This window comes from Hippichthys cyanospilos, chromosome 13 (genome assembly GCF_059441005.1).
Source record: "Hippichthys cyanospilos isolate Australia breed blue-spotted pipefish chromosome 13, RoL_Hcya_1.0, whole genome shotgun sequence".
In the NCBI taxonomy this organism is placed as follows: domain Eukaryota; kingdom Metazoa; phylum Chordata; class Actinopteri; order Syngnathiformes; family Syngnathidae; genus Hippichthys; species Hippichthys cyanospilos.
Window position 1 is genome coordinate 8,207,003 of NC_142381.1, and position 17,178 is coordinate 8,224,180.

The following is a 17,178-nucleotide window of genomic DNA, read 5'->3' on the forward strand; positions in this document are numbered from 1 at the left end:
ATACCCCAGACACCGTGCACCGTGCCACATAAACGGCATCCAGGTCGTCCGAAAATGGAATGTTTTCGGTGAGTAATTGCAATCCCAAACCAACCCATGCATGAATATAAACAGTATACAAGACTGGAAATGACTTTCAAGAAACAATCACCTTCTCTATTAAGATTGATGATAAATCCATCCCTGGGTTAAACTGATATAGGATTCTGCACAAAACAGAGCAGGAAAGTTCATCCCTGATGTGTCAGATACTTTATCAGCACGATGACTAAATGTATCATCATGGATCCCATGCCTTGAGAGGAAACGTGTCAAATTTATGCAACATGTTCATGTTAGTTTCTGTTTCCTTTGATAGCATGATTGCGACCACCTGTCTGAGTTAACCTGCTTCCCTTGCACCACCCGGCACCACCATGTTGAACCACAATGACCACTCCTTGAAATGGGGGATTTTCTTAAAGGGCCAGGCTTAGCTTGTGTTGCCCTCCAGGTAGCAGCCGTCGCACGTTGACCAAGCTGGAATGGACTGTTGTCTTTCAAGGCACATTTCCAATGTAAATCATCTAATTATTATTCAACGTCTAAAAAAAACAAGTTGGATTGTTTTTAGATATTAACAGGGATTGATCGGTTTCATACTTGAAATATCAGGTTGTTTTATGAAAAGGCTCCATCATCAATCACATCACTATGAGAGCTACATCACTATAAATTCTATAAATTGAGTCACAGCGTGGTGCTGCTTGATCATATTAAAGGTTGATTCAAACTTCTTGCCCAAAGTGCTTGCATGCCTTTTCCCCACTCTCTAAACTTAAAACATCCAGGGGGAACACTTGCCACTTCCAGTTGAGCAGAGGATTCATTAATAAAGCAAGATATGTTACTAGGCCTCTTATTCATGATAGCCAGAAAGAGAAAGGACAGATGGATAATGCATGCAGGCGTAAAGTAAGAGATGACCACCAAAACACTGAGGGCAATAGAAATCACAAAAATAGCACAAACTAAAAAGAGCAGTGAATAAAATTGGGAGTGGCAGAAAAATAGTGAGACCTTGTAATCGTTGTGACCTGGTAGAGGTTGGGTGCATAGGGGTGGGGGTGGTTCCTGTCCTCTGGTTCTACAAAGTCAGACTTTTCTATTTATACCCCACTAATGATCGGCATTTCCTTTGATGGGGGTTTGGAGTATTCTATTGTTCTCACTGGCTGCTGATTGATTGACTTCAGTCTCCACATCCTCACAAATTTATTCATTTACTAATTAAAGAGTCATTTATCTCACAGGCAGATGTTAGTTGTCATTCAAACAACCAGAGGTGACAAATAATGGAATTTGTAGAAATTGACGATCTCAGAGCATCTGTGAAACAAATGTGGGACACAAATTGTGCTAAATTTATGTGGGACACGGAACAAGAGCCAACTGTCTAACAAGGCAAGTCTCACAAGACAAGGCACCCAATTTACATTAGGGAAATGCACAAGGACTGCACATTAAATAACTTTTAAGGAGAGTACGCTGATGATGTTCTGTTTGCTCTATACCTGGAGGTGCAGTAATCCCTTGTTTTTCATGGTGACCCCATTCTTGGTTGGTCCCTTTTAGACCCACAATTTGGTTGGTCCCAACTGTTTTTAAAGTGTATAGCTGGAACCATATTTTCAAATATTTTTGGGCGACAATCATTAGATGAGGGATAATTTGCAATCGAAAGCAATAAACATAGCTATAATGACAATTTGTATGGATTTGGGTGGCTGAAAAGAAGCAGGTAACTGAAGCCATACCCTTTTGACATCTGGATGAGTCACTGACACCAACAGAAAATGTGAGAGGCAAGGCATCATAAACTATTCATCGATGAATTTGAGCTTCGACCTTAGCATCCTCAAACTCAAAAGTGATGCCCTATAAAATCAAAATAATTCTTGTTCTGATATGAAAAGTAATGGCTGAAAGCATTAAGAACATTGGCTGAAGAATGAACAGAATATGTTGATAAGAACCTCTAAGGAATTGGCGGATGGAAGCCAAATCCTTCACACTCATTGCTTTGCTTGGACTACAATCATGTTTCCTCCTCTATCCTGAACAGCCTCTTTTCTATGGTCTATTCCAGGCTAAATGTGGCACATCATTGTTATGCCTCACCAAGCTGTATCTGCACAAAGACAGAAAAGAGGACAGCTCTGATGTTTGGCTGTAAATCCAGCAGTAGGGTTCGACACAATGCCAAACATTTGTGTAGCAGCAGGGACAGTCAATGTTCTACATCATACTGGACCCACACTGTTGTGTTACATGTCACACTCACATAGCAGAACAAAACACTCGGGTAGCATTATTTTAATAACTAGTGCAAATAGACTCCTAATACTTTGTGAATACCTTGAAGCTGCTGCCTTCTCTTGTTTACACCCATACTCCCAGTTTCTATCTTTATACACATTTCTCTGCTTCAATTGTCCACCCTCTATTTTTTTATGAAAATGTCACCCGGGGCCAAAGCTGATGTCAACAGTAATGTATTGGTAAAAGGTTTCCATAAAAGTTGGCCATCCATCCAAACATTCCTACTGCTTTTCATGTTCACTGCCAAAGGTGAGCTGAGGCCTATCACAGCTGCTTGCAAATGAATGGAAGTGCCCAGACAAGGGTTATAAGAACAGCATATTTTGCCATCAAAAATGTACTGTACTACCTACTTTTGGTACCAGTATTTTTAAGAGTAACTAAATCACGTTCGACAGATAGCTAAAATTATCCAAATATTTTTTCACTCCAGCAGAAGAAATGTAAAACTAACAAATCAAAGAGAATGAAATAACAAATGTTTGCCAACAGAAAATAACATGAAAGACCATATGGAATATTGTAGATGTTAGTCATGATAGATCTTTATTATGAAACCAGAGTATTACATTAAACATAACTTTTAATGAGAACACTGGAGACTGAAAAAAATTGCTTATCTGCAATCTGCATGTATTGCCCTTCAGCATACAATGAACACATGTCAGAAAGCATGCAGGACAAAGGACCTCTTGAAGGGCTAAACAAAGATGTCCCTTGTTACTAATACACACAAATGCATACATTCTAATGCACGCCAATTTAAAACAATATTAACAAACAAACAAACAAACAACAAAAAACAGGTCAACAAATTAGAAAAGCACACAAATGTTACTAAACACATAAAAAAGTTAGTCTAGAGCTTGTTTATAGCTGTGGGACATAATTGAAACAATAATAAAATTAATTAGAGGAATCATACATATAGGACATACCTGTGTAAAGGACGCACCCTTAATTTTAGGGTCAAATTCTGCAACAGTTTGGTGACAATGTAAAAACTACAGCAAAACAAAATAAATCTCACCCTTGTCATTTCATATTTTCTAGCGTTCATACCCGTAAATTATATATTTGTTGTGAGTTAAGTGTGTTTCAGATTTCCCACATTGGGAACATTCAGTGAACACTGCGCCAATGTCAGGTTGGATGCGCTCATGCAGTTATTTGTTTCCTTTTTCTCGAGCCATAGCTTGAGTTCATTTTGCCATAAATACCCGAAGTTGCACGTCATCCATCTTCCACCAAGGTTATGATTGTGTGTATATGCCAAAAGACCGCAATTAATAAATGAATCAGCTGGATACACCACAACCATTGCATGATTCTCAGACATTGGTTCAGTCGGCTCGCTTCTTACGCTTCTTTGTTACGGCTCGCGAAACAACCTCAGCTAACAGCCAACAGATTTCCACCCTCTAGCTCCTCCTGTTATGGTAATTATTGGAAGTAAGAATACAGAAAATACAAAAAAATTGAAATTTTGGTGCAAAAGTGATTTGAGCTGGTTTGGCACCTCAAAATTATGCATTTCTGTAAAAACTGTAATTTAAAAAAATCAATTCATCAGATTAGGTCACATAGTTACCCCTTGACTTCATTCCCCAAAGTCAAACATCTAAGGTGTATTGCAAAACACACATTGAAGGTGTGGTACGCTTAGAGAGCTTCAGGGTGATGATAGGATGAGCGTGCTCTTATGTGTGCGCGTGTGTCTGGATAAGGGTTGTTGACATGAGGCATAGGTTGGGCCTGGTCCTACACTGCTGGTGCCAGCAGGTTGGATCATGGGAAACATATGCAACGCCGCAGGAGCACATACAAGCAGCTGGCAGCTAACTACTGAGGGGTGGAGGTCAGCTGTCTCTTCATCCTCAGCTGCTGTTTTGTTGGGGTAGAGGAAAAAAAACCTGAACTCGCTCTTTCCTATCCAAGTGAAAGAACTCATAGAACTTATCATGTATTTAGGTTGAACTCTTTTCCACTAAAAACTGAAGGAAAAATATTGTTCTGGCTAAGTTAGCCTGATGACAAGGCTGGGGCGACTGTTTTAATAAAACTGTAAACGTCATATGATGAAACTTAAAAACACTAAAAAACAGAGACTCGGTCCTTGGAATGGCAGAAAAAAGAAAATTATTTGGTGGAGTCCATGCATGCAAGCACGCAACTACATTTATAAGGAACTGCAAGCAGATTTCTGAAGAATCAATAAATGTATCAGACTTATTACCCAGCGCTAACTTGCATGTGATTCCAACAGACATAACGCTTAGTCTGCTTTCAGCCTCGGAATTGTCAGGAGCACTGGGGCATACCATCAAAAATGAGCTGGGTATGCAAGAACACTTTTTACTATTTGTAAAATTAATGTAATGTAACATAGACACCAGCAAGCTTGCGACCCTTGTGAGGACAAGCGGTTAAAAAAAATGGATGGCTGGATGATCTAAGTCAACACACTATTACCTCAGGCTTTAGCTAGCAGTCAGCAATATTCTTCTCCACTCAAACATTTGCCAGTCAATCGTCGTCTACAATAAAAAGTGTGTCACTTTCAGATGTACTGTAGCGTGACAAATTCCCCGGTAATTTCAATCACGTTAATAGCAGACAAAGGCATGTGCAAACCATGCTCTTTCCTATGCGCCACATTTGTGCACTGACTGGGCTTAACGGTCAAGAGACTTTGGAGAGGAAATTGTATGGAAGCAGAACGAGGCAAGCGAGCAAGAAATTCAAGAGGAAAAGAGGCAAGCCTAAAGATAAAGACAGACAGGAAAAAGACCATTTGAAGCTTGGAGATACATATACCTTACGCTACTCGATACAGGACTGACTGGCTGGGCCTGGGAGTGTGTTACTATATATACATTTACAGTAAATAAGGTATAAATTAATCAATTAATTAACAATTGATCAATTCGAAAATTATTCGACTATTTTATTAATAATTATTCAGAGCCACTGTTTAACTTAAAAATGTCCACATCCTCTTATTTGACTGGCACCAGTGCATTTCTGCATAATACACCAATGTGTTTAAGACGAGTACATGTCATCATGAATTTAATATGATCATATCAGCTAAACATGGAATGAGAGGGAAAAGATGGGATGAAAAAATGATTTAAGATTCAGAAAAGACATACTGGATCAAGTTTTTGCATTAAAAAAAAAAGATTAATTTCTTAATCTCACTAACCTTCCCTGTCCACGAGTCCAACATATTCAACACAATCTTACTGTGAACAATCCCTCATGAAGTCTGTTGAGCTAAGAAGGATCACAGAGCACGGCTGAAATCAATATTCACAGATTCGGGCTTGCAGGAGCTGAAATGCAATCGTCACACTTTTCACTCTCTCTGGATAGATTCTACATTTTATCACCATGTGTGATGCTCTTGTATCAGCAGCGGGAGATAGTAGGCTTTCAAAGTTAAGGTGTCTGTGAGAAAAGGGGAATTAGTGAAAAATAATAGAACAACTTTTGTCAGCACAGCATCACGGAGGAAAGCGGAAAAAAAGCATCTGCATGAAGTCACAAAGCAGTAATCATCGCAGCCACTCCGTTAGGATTACAACAACAAAATAAAAGGATTAATTACTGTGATTTAAAAAATACTTAATGTAGATGGAAAAAAAATCGAAATGCAAATTTGCATATTTTGTTCAGTGGCAAAAATGCAGCTCCCAAATAGAGCATGTACAAAAAAAAGAGGCTGAAGGAGTGAACTCTGGGCAATATTCATTATTATATTCTCACGTTAAGAAGCAAATATATAAATCGGTAATTATTTAATCTTCCAGACGTCCGTTTAAAATCATCAACATCTTTACCTGGATCGCCCATGCGTGACACATCATCATGTCAATCAAGCAAATGAAGCATTATGCACCGAAGTGGACAAGTTCAAGCTTCAAAAAGCAGACTAAATCGCGTTTGAGCAGTTTGAGCGAAATCGACCGAGAAGACCACATTTAAACACGCCGAACCTGGCCCCCGTCGCCGGTGCATCTAAAGCCAGCGGACACTAGACGTTGCGTCCGTGAGTACAGTAGTACCTACCAGCCCAACGTGTGGAGCGCCTTGATCGCCTATCATCGTGGAGCAGGAACGGGACAAAGTTAGAAGGAACACTGCAAATGTTGAAGAAACAGAAAGACGAGAATGCCACTCGTGATACTGTTTGACGACTTCCTCTCAATAAGAGACTTCCACAGAGTGCGCGAGGTTAAGCTGAAACATTGACGTGTCTGCTCGTGCGTCTGCAAGAATCCAACTCCGGGAAGTCTACGCCTCAACTTCTTTGCAGACAAGACACAGAGTGAGCGAGAGAGAGAGAGTGAGCGAGAGAGAGAGAGAGTGAGCGAGAGAGAGAGAGAGAGAGAGAGAGAGAGAGGGGGGGGGGCGTTTAAGAGTAGCTCCTCCCACGAGAAACTGTCAATCCTCACTCATAAAACAGCAGAGCAGAGCCATGTCCCATCCCATATGGATGAAATGCATGTGTTTTTCTACCCACAGCCCACATGCGCCAATTCCCCAAATAACGGACACACCTGTGTATAAAACACACCCTTAAGTTTTGAGTCAAATTCTGGTATTTTCTATGTAGGCTAGATCTGGCTTTAAGTTGCCATCTGTGTGTTAAATTGTAAATTATTGGATAAAACTTGTGGTGGTTGTAATAGTAGTTATAAATTCACAGAAAACTATCTATAAGTATGTAAGAAAACAGAATGGCCGAGAAAGAAACATTTTTGGCGTCCATGTACTACATTCAAGTGCTGTACATTGAGTATTGATATTCATACCACGATGAAATGTAAAATGCCAGCAACCACATTTATTCACCTGCTGCCAGGGGTCAGACAACAAGGTCACCAAGCACAGCCTTCTGAATGAATTATTATATTTTTTTCGGGTTTCATGATTTAATGAATGGATTCCAAAAAACAACCTGGGTTTTCTCTGTGCAGAATGATGCAATTCTGGGCAATAAAAGACTAAAGAGAAAAATGCAGTACAAATGCAAAAGATCTAAATATAGTAATTACAATATCACAGATATGAATGTGAGGAAAAGCCATTCATTATTGTCGTGGCATTTAAGGCTCTAATTGTCAGATTAATTGGACAACAGTCTGATTTTATGTGGCAGTTAATACCTGTTTTAAATTGTGTGTGTTTCTGTGACGGACGGGGCCTACCTGGAATGGACCCAGGGGAAAAAAAAAACAAAAAAACTTGTAGGCAAAAAAGAATTTGAAAAGTGAATGCAATTTTGACATGATGGATGGTGCTCTCGAATGCGGTTCTGGGCTAATCCAGTTTAGGATCAGACAGCTCTTGTTGTCTTTGTAAAACCAGTAAGGCACACTTATTTGTCAGACTGTTGTATCATATACTTGCCATCAGAGCCACATGCTGCACAATTTGCAGATGCAATTGAAATTTTGAAGGACACATTCTTACCTGCTGGATTTTACAAAAAATAAATAAATAAAGCACTTACGCAGTTGTGAAGGAAAGTTGAAAAGGAGAGTGGGGAACTTACTTCAAACTGTTACAACTGAAATATTCCACCGCTGCTCATGCCAAATACCGAACGTTGTTCTCTTATCAAAAACAGCAGCCTTTAACCACCCAGTTCTGATGCAATGTCTTCTGAATTTATGTTGAATCACAACAAGATATTTGCAAAATATGCAGTACTTCTATTCAGCAGTGTAGGAGATGAGGTGTGGCCAAGCACAAGCAGGTGTGTGTAGTGGCTGTCCTCAAGCAACACTCTCAATCTTTTTTTCGAGGATGTACTCCCTGTGAAATATTATTGCAGCCAAGTACGCCCTAAGCAAGATTTAGAGTAATGTGCCATCCGTGTCTGATCTATTGAACTTGGGGATTACGTTTGTAGTCGTATCTCTGGGCATATTTTATTTTTTTTTATTTTTCAGCGATGCCAGAGGATAGATTGTGTAATATCGCTGGTTTTCTTGCTATTCTGCCGTAAAACTGTGTCCATAATGACATGCATTTCCGTACAAAACGTAACAAAATAATGCCTTTGTTTATTTTTATATATATATATATATATATATATATATATATATATATATATATATATATATATATATATATATATATATAATGAAGGAGGATACTGGTGCAGTGGTATGGCACGTTTAATGTGTGTGGGAATCTCAAATTTTCTCTTGGAGCATGCGCGTTATTGCTCGTGTATTGACTTTTTTTACGTATGAAGAGGCAAAAAAATTGGCCGAATTTTTACTCTTAAAGTGAATATTTCGGTTAGATACACGTTTGTATCTCAAGTTTCCACTTTATGTGTGAATGGTTCAATTGGCCAGTCGGATGGATGGATGGATTTAATGTGGATTTTTAAAAGTACAAGAAGCTGCTTTATTCCTAGGACACTTGGAACGAAAAATGAAGGGAATAGAAGTACATCCTCTTAGCTTTGGAAACTTAGACAAGTAATATTGGGCTGTACAAACTTCAGCAACTTCAGGATCTGTAAATTCAACACCTAATAATGTTTGTTTACTCTGGGACTGCAAAAGTTCACGCTGGGCTGCTGTTGACAATGATTTAGCGCATACATTATCCACTGGGATGCACCTTAAATAAAAGTGGAGTAATGCTCCGTGTTCAGCAGGCGCAAGCAAATGAACATCTAATAAAACCTGAAATACAGTCAGAGGAAGGCAGTCAACACAAGTTTGCTGCTGTGCCATCAGTATTACGTTAACCCTTGCACTCTCGAGCCCGCCGCCACAAAACTCATCTCAAAGCAACAACCTCACTTGCTGCTTCATCTGTCAGCGTTGTGTCGAGGTGTCACGAGGGGAAGAACAAAGTCATCCATCCTGTAGATAGATCAGGTACATTCCAAATCAATTCCATGCCAGCTGGCTGACGTAAATATCATAACAAGTTGTTGCTATTCTGTAAACAATCTGGAGTGAAAGGTGTGATGAATAGGTGCAAGGGGACACAGGCATGGTGACATAATGAGTGCACGCTGGACCTCTGAGGTTGTTGACAGTCAACAAAGTGGCATCCAGAGGCCAGCCCCTGTACAGTATTGTTCCCCAACCACAGACACATTAAATCACAGTCAGCACCACCATCTGCACAATTGTCCACCATGAAACACACACATGCTACATACTTGCATGACAAATGACCCGTGCAAGTGTTGAGAGGAAATGCATCATGCCTTCCTATTTCCTACCCCAACTCTCGCAAAAGCTCATCTCTGGTGCATTTTGCAGCAATGCCCATCAATAAACTATGTTCTTTTCAGAGCATCTGAGCACAATGAAGAAATTGATCCAATGTTCGGCTCCTCTATTTTGTTCTTGCCTTCCCACCATCTCTTTCCAATCTATTGAGAGTGGAGTGCAATAATAACTCTACTGGTCAATCTGCGGCACTCGGTTGGTATTTTTTATAAGTCTTTTCCAAAGTTATTCATCAAATCAGCCAAAAAGGTTCCTGCATGTTTTTGTTCATTTTAATTTAATCTATCTGCAAGTTTGCAACAACAAAGCCATCGTACGCTGATAAACGCTGTCAAAATTCCTCAATTAACCAACAACTCATGAAATGAAATCAACAACTATTTTAATATTCTATAAGCATGTCAATAGTACTTATTCAATGATTTAGGAATCTTTCATGATAGTGCGGGCAAGAGATACAAAAAAATTGAGCGATAAATCAATTGAAATATTAAAATCATCGATCCAATTCCTCTCATTTTAATCTCATCTAAAGAATTGCAGACAAAAAAAAAAAACCCTCCAAGGTTAAAACTAGTGCTGTCAAGTATACAAAAAAAATAGATTGATTAAGATCTATAATGATCTAATTAATGTCTTTTTAATCTCATCTAAAAATTTCTGGGGAAAAAACCTCACCAGGTTTTTTTTTTCCTCCCAAAATGTACATACATGTGTTATTGTGGCAGACAAAATGGCTTAAGTTTTTTTCTTTTCTTTTTTTAGTTTCTGATACTAGTCCCATGTGCTCACTGCAAATAAAATAAATAAATAAATAAATAAAATTGACCATCAGGATGAATGGTGCTGTTGTTGTTTGTCAATTGCCCCAAAATGAAAAAATAAAACATCATCGTGTTTGTCATAGACTTGTTCAAATGTTCTTGAGCACATGTCTTTTTACTTTGCCTGCGAAATGCTGATTTGACTTACTTCTTTACTGCAGACACATTTGTGTTCTATTAATCAATGGAATACTTGATAGAATAATCAATAATAATAATAAAAACAATAAAAAAAAGAACATCAATGTGTACTTTCTATGTGTTTCTTGTTCTTGTGGCTTTATTTAACCCATGAAATTGTGAAAACATCCCGTGACCTTTGAAATGCGAATGCTTGTGTGCGCGTGCGACTGTACATGTATATGCAGTTGCACACTTGTGCACTGAGCCAGGGATGGCAGAAATGTTCTTATCATTGTCACGTTACCTTGTTCACGGTCTGGCTTCCGAATAGACAACCTGGACTGAACCGCAATGTCCTTGATGGACACTAACCAGCTTGGGCAGGTATTACATTTGCTATTACTGTTATATATTGAAATCTTACTGATAACAGTATTGTTATTTTTTTTAATGGATTCCAAATGACATTCACTTTGTAGGCACGAGTAAGGAAATAAATAAATAATAATGAAAGAATCTGATGAATAAATAAATAAATCCCAAGCAATACAAGAAAATTAATTGAGATGTGGCATGTGGTAAATGCAGTCTCGGATAAGCATTACGCCCCGCAGTCTCATGACAGCAGACTAATACAGTAGGTACCGGTACATGACAAGCTATGGCTTTTGACGTGTCAAGAACCTTTAATAGAAATCCGGACTCAAACAAACACTCCTTTGAAAACCTGCTCCGTAACACTGTGTTCATGTTTTCTGCTCGAGTAGCAACTCGGCTTGGGAGCACGCTACTCGCTGTCAGCTGTCGTAAACTGTTGGCTTGCACGAGCTGCTTTTATGCACCAGTCATGCAGCAAGATAACTTCTGATTTTATTGCAAAGCTTGCTCGAATCAGTGTATATCAGAATTCGTGTTTGGAGTAGACTCACGTGAGACATTTGACTCGCCTTATTTTGGGGATCAGAAGCGGAGTGCATACTGTATTTTAGAGATACAGTATATAATGATCCACGGGAAAGTGAAAAATAATGCAAGGGTTGAAGAAATCTATTTCTGTTTTAAAGAAAAAGGGTTTGCAGTTTTACATGATTTTGAATCAGGTAATATATTAAATAAATGGGGCAATTTCCGGGGAAATTGCATTGAGGCTGAAAGAAAAAATTACTGAAATATGGGGAATGTTTCATAATCTTGGAATATAATCGAATGATTTTGAATTATGTAGAATGATATTGAACAATGTGGAATCCATCCGTCCATTTTACTTTTCTATAAAATGTTGGGGGTAATTGTAGTGTACTGTTGTATAGACTGAACTGTTTAATTTTGGAACAGTTAGTATTGGTAAAAAAATGTGGAAATAGAAGGAAAGGAACAAAAATATAAAACAAAATGACTTTTTCTAATCCTGAAAGAATAAGATAGGGATGAGTTGAAATGTTCAATGTTGAATCAGCCAGAAAGTAAAAAGCAATTTGATTTTGAGCATTGAATGTGCCGTAGGAAATAAAAGGGGATTTAATAGGTATAAAACGTATACTGTACTTGGAAAAGTGCAAGATTTCGGAATAACAAAAACAGATAATTGTCTGGAAGGTGTGAATTGTTGAAACATATTGAGGTCGGAAAGTTGAGACTTAGTTAATAAATGTAAAAAGTAGTTGACTGAGACATCAAGACTATTATTCATTCCTATCATGGCACCGTCCAAAAATGAGCAGGGCTACTCTATTTGAATCCTCTCACGTGTACAATGAATACATATCTATAGCTGTCAAAAGAAATACCTGAACCAGTTAAACCAAGAAGCATGACGATTATTTCGAGTTTCTTCTGTCCGTGGTTGTGACTTAAAAGGACACCGTTTAAGATTGAGATCATTTTTCATTAAAAAGGAATACATTAAAAGATTAAATACGTACCATTAAAAAAGCAGAAGTGGCTTGTCTGCAATCGTTCCATTCTAAATTTGACATAAGTTCCCTTTTGTTTTAATTAAACATATTCATAATACTATGGCTCATCACAAAAGCCGTTTCAAAAATACAAATTGGTCCAACAGGAATAAAGTTACATGTATTAAAAAAAAAAATCATCAAAGTTCAAGGTATCTTTATTGCTTTTACAATTCCACATGTTAAGTACATTATCTTACACTTGAGGTTGGTAACATTGGAGTACATTTTACTGTAATTTTAATTAAATTCCTAGTCTCCTAGTATTCACAATAAATTATGTCCAGTGATCAGAAAGGCGATAAACAAACTGGTGACAGATAGATGGAGACATCCAACCTTCAGTCAATAAATCGGACCGGCAGTAACATTAGGTACATCTGCTCTATCTAATATCCAGTGCAAGAACTGTACAGGGAAAGAAAAAAAAAAAGATATTATCAGAATATTTGAAAAATGTTTTGTGCATTTGTACTGCATATTGTGTAATCCATTTCCTGTTGTTGATTTTAGCATTTATAAAATTCATTATGTGACATTTAATTTTTTTAAACTGCAGCAGTGACCTACAAACCTTAGAAACAGTTGATGTCAATAAGTGCTTTCTTGGTAATGCCCTGTAATTAAGTTTACCTACTGAGTTTCCTATAAGGGCTCACAGACGAAACCTGAGATTCCAGTTCTGTTGGTTATTTTAGTTATCGTCTTAGTGGGATTTATTTCCATTGAGAAAGCTACAATATATGGAGGTTCAGGACTTCTGCAGCTCTCACCCCACTGTATGGTAAAAATGCACTCAAGGACTGTTTTGTTTGAGCTCAGTGCGAGTGTACTACACAATGTCACACTCAAATACGTCTTGCAATTGCATGCGGTCCACCATTAAAAGGTCATCGCTTGCACCAACACACGACAGATGAGTCTGGACTACAAGAATTAAAGTGGTCAGTTGGAGCCACAACCAACTGCAACCACACTGGTGCAATGTGTGATGCACCACTTATTTCATTAACAAAACACATCCCGCTTTTCCATGTAACGCCACTGCTACAACACAAGCAAAGTCAACCAGAGAGAAAGCGGTAGACATAGAGAACTTGAGACATGAAAAGCACAAACCAGGCATAGAAAAATGTGGGTCAGACTAAGAGACAGGAAAAGCTCAATGCAAATCAGAATGTGTAAACATGTACAGGCCTAATCTCATTATCCCCCATTCTCCCGAGCCTGTGATCAGATGCTCGATTTAAGCTGGAGGGAGGATAGGGAAAGCGGCAGCAGGAGGACGGAATGGAAAATATGAGAGGCATGAAAAGATTCTGAGATTCTGAGTGTCTGAGTTCTACACTTTAGGAGATAAAATAAAGCAGACACACGTAGCACACATAGCTAATTCAAGCCTGCATGTGCATTAGTTAAGATCATATCTGCGACACGAGCAACAGAATTTGCTAAGAAGCTGACAGGCCACGGAAGGGGAAAAAGTAGAAAGTCTTTATGCACAAAAATAACCCCAGCATTCATCAGACACTAGAACTACACTTGGAAACCAGACATGGAAAACTATCAACTCGAAAAACTCGGCTCGGGAGGAAATTAGGAAGACAGTGCATCATGGGAAACGTGGATACAGTAGCAAGCACAGACAGGTATGTGTCGAAACAGTCCCTTTATTTAATTTGAGAGAGGACTGTCGGGTGGAATAGGTCCTCTCACCGAAGCGGCAATAGTGGGCCGTCAGGGACAGGCAGGGTCAAAACACGGGTCGGCTCTATACACGGGTAGGCATGAGTAGTTGGCAGCTGGCAGGTGGTCGGATCCAGAATGGGTGGGAACATGGACAGGTAAGAGTAGTCTGCGAGCAGGAAGGTGGTTGGCCACAGGCTGGGTCAGTACACAGGCAGGCAAGAGTCATTAACAAGCAGGCGGGTGGTTGGATACTACCTGGGTCGGTACACGGGCCGGCAAGAGTAATCAACAAGCAGGTGGTTGGTTGTATTCAGGCTAGGTCAATACACTGGCAGGCAAGAGTAAACTATGAGCAGGCGTGTGGTCAGATACAGGCTCAGTCGGTACACTGGCAGGCAAAAGTAGAAGGCGGGTTTGCATGTGGTCGAATACGGGCTGGGTCGGTACTTGGGCAGGCAAGAGTAGTTAACGAGCAGGCAGGTGGTTGAATAAAGCCTGGGTGGGTATAAGAATTATAGCGACTGCATGGTAACTGATACATCAAAGAACAAATCAGTCACAAAAGTAAATACAGGACTCTACAGTATATGAAAAAAGTGACCTAACCCTCACCCATAAAAATGACAAAAGGTGACAAATACATGACCATTATGAATTATGAATTTTTTGAGCAACTGCATTGCAACTAATAGCGCAACAATAACATGTCTTACTAAAGACATACAGTATTTTGTAGTATAGTTCTTAGTGGATTACATTACCAGCAAAAAACAAAAGGCTAATCCTAACCCAAACTAATTATCTGCAAATGTGATCACGTCAACAAATGGGCTGCACAACTGTAATGCTTCCCATCACTTCTTAATCTCACCACTTCTTTAATTATATACCGGTTTACCAAGCGGGGGAGCAGAGCTTTTCATCAGGCAGATGTCAGCTGAGTGTCAGTGTCTAGCGTGGTACAGAGGTGATGGATTTTTGGCCTGCCTGAGTTTCCCGTAATCACCAACTGTCAGCTGTTTTACTACATAGTACTTCATGTTACTGCAACACCTCAAGGCCAAATCTCCCAGCTCGTGCCTCCTTTCCTTAACCTAACGAGTTGACACATCATATACATAGTGATACTCCATGGAGCTAAATGATCAATTTCAGAATATAACGGGTTAAATTCTTAGGAGATAGATGACCATTTAATCAACCATCTCATTGACTTTTGTTTGATTATTTTTTCACCCATTAAAGTTAATATGTGCTTACATCTTGCAAGACAAATTTACTGCACAGGGACACCATCAATTTTGACAACCTTCATTGATTGGCTTAAAGGGGCAATGTTTAAGATTTAGACCGTTTTTCATTGCAGACAGCAGGAGGTGCTGCATTAACCATTGTCCATAGCAAAACAGACAAAGCAGCCCCCTGAGGAGTGTCAACCCACAAGTAATATAATTTAATGATAACTAGACCTACGATTATATTTAAAACATACTGTTGGTCGTCAAGAACAAATTTATTTGCAAGTTTTTAAAATTTATAATCATTTAGTTTATTTCTTTTTAATGAAAAATTGTCTAAATCTTTTAAAGAAACTAATCACTTACTCATGACAGTTTACTATGCACTGCTACTATGTTTTAGTTGCATGATGCTGGAAATTGAATTTGGAATTGATAGTGCCACGTGTGGTCAAAAATTGTCATAACTAGTTTACAGGAGGTAAACTTTGAGTCATAAATGGTCAAATAAATAGGCTATTATAAAGCTATTTTGGGGCAAAATCCTGCGTGGGGCTGCTCTAAAGAGAGCATACAACAGAAATTAATCTGAAAATGAAAATAGCAAAACACTGCTTAGGTGCACTATTTAATTAGCTGTGCTCTAATACAATGAAGATAGCAAAGCCTAGTTTTGTGTGGTACAGTCAGAAATAAGGTTGGTGAGATTTTCCGTGTTCAGTACAGAACAGATAAAACTAGCCGAGCTAAGTTAATATAGATGATGCAATACATGTTGACTCTGGGCAGAGAGTCTGAAATGCATCCCCCAGACGGCAAGATCTGTAGAACTTGTGGAAGGCGCAAGATGTTACGTTGTCAAGTGAGACCTCAACTTGACTTGATAGATCAAATGATTTGGACTTTCTGAATCTGTTTCAAGTCTCCTGGTGGCCTCCAGTCTCGATGTATAAATTCAAAAATAAAAAGGGGGATGTGCAAGTTTCTTTAGTCACTCTGAGAGATTTTCACATCGGGAACAACGCAACCAATAATTCTTTTTCAGTCTGTCATCTCCGTGTTTTCGTTTTGTCATTATCCACAATACATTATGTATCCGCCCTGCCCTCCACTCTTCCTCTCCCCTCCATCTGCCTGGCAGCGCCTTGAAGAGCAACTCAGGTAGAGCAGAAGGTACTTTTGAACGAGCTCCTGCTGCAAGCCTTTCATCTCGTGCGGTACGTGGCCAAGGGAGGCTGCAGGCTACCTGAGCTGTCAGAATCCATACGCCACAGGCAGGTGGAGGGATGAGACAGCAGGACGCCAGAGGATAGAAATGACATTGTGAAGTCCAATAATTGTGACTGAGAATAAGGACAGATCAATTTTAAACAATAAAACTTTGGCAGGACAGACAATTGAAAAAGCGGAACTTCTCAGGTTGATGAATACGTTCCGTTAGTGACACTGGCTGATTTTTAATTGGTTTGTATTTGTAAATTGATAATAATTATCCCTGTAAGTGTTTGCACCGTATTAATAGTTCTCAATATATCAGATTAATGTTAAACTACTCAAGACAAAGTCAGTGTGGAACAGTCAAGAAAAAGTAGTATTGGAGGTGTGAGTTAGTATCATTTCTTTTGAAACGATCTCGACAGAAAACAAGGGCGAAGAAATTAACAACTACTGATTTGATATCCTAACTAAGAATATTTATAGAAATAATGCACAT

General features: G+C 38.9%; 1 protein-coding gene across 2 annotated transcripts in view; it reads right to left on the minus strand.

The window, feature by feature from the left end:
- Positions 1-17,178, minus strand: part of mid2 (midline 2) — an 87,358-nt gene that overhangs the window by 50,579 nt on the left and 19,601 nt on the right. The window contains exon 1 of one of the 2 annotated variants that reach the window (XM_088431730.1): positions 6,436-6,676. The exons of the other annotated variant lie outside the window; for it this stretch is intronic. The gene's annotated coding sequence lies outside the window, so the exon portion shown is untranslated. Of the gene's footprint in view, positions 1-6,435; positions 6,677-17,178 lie in introns of those variants that run through there. 2 annotated transcript variants of the gene reach the window in all.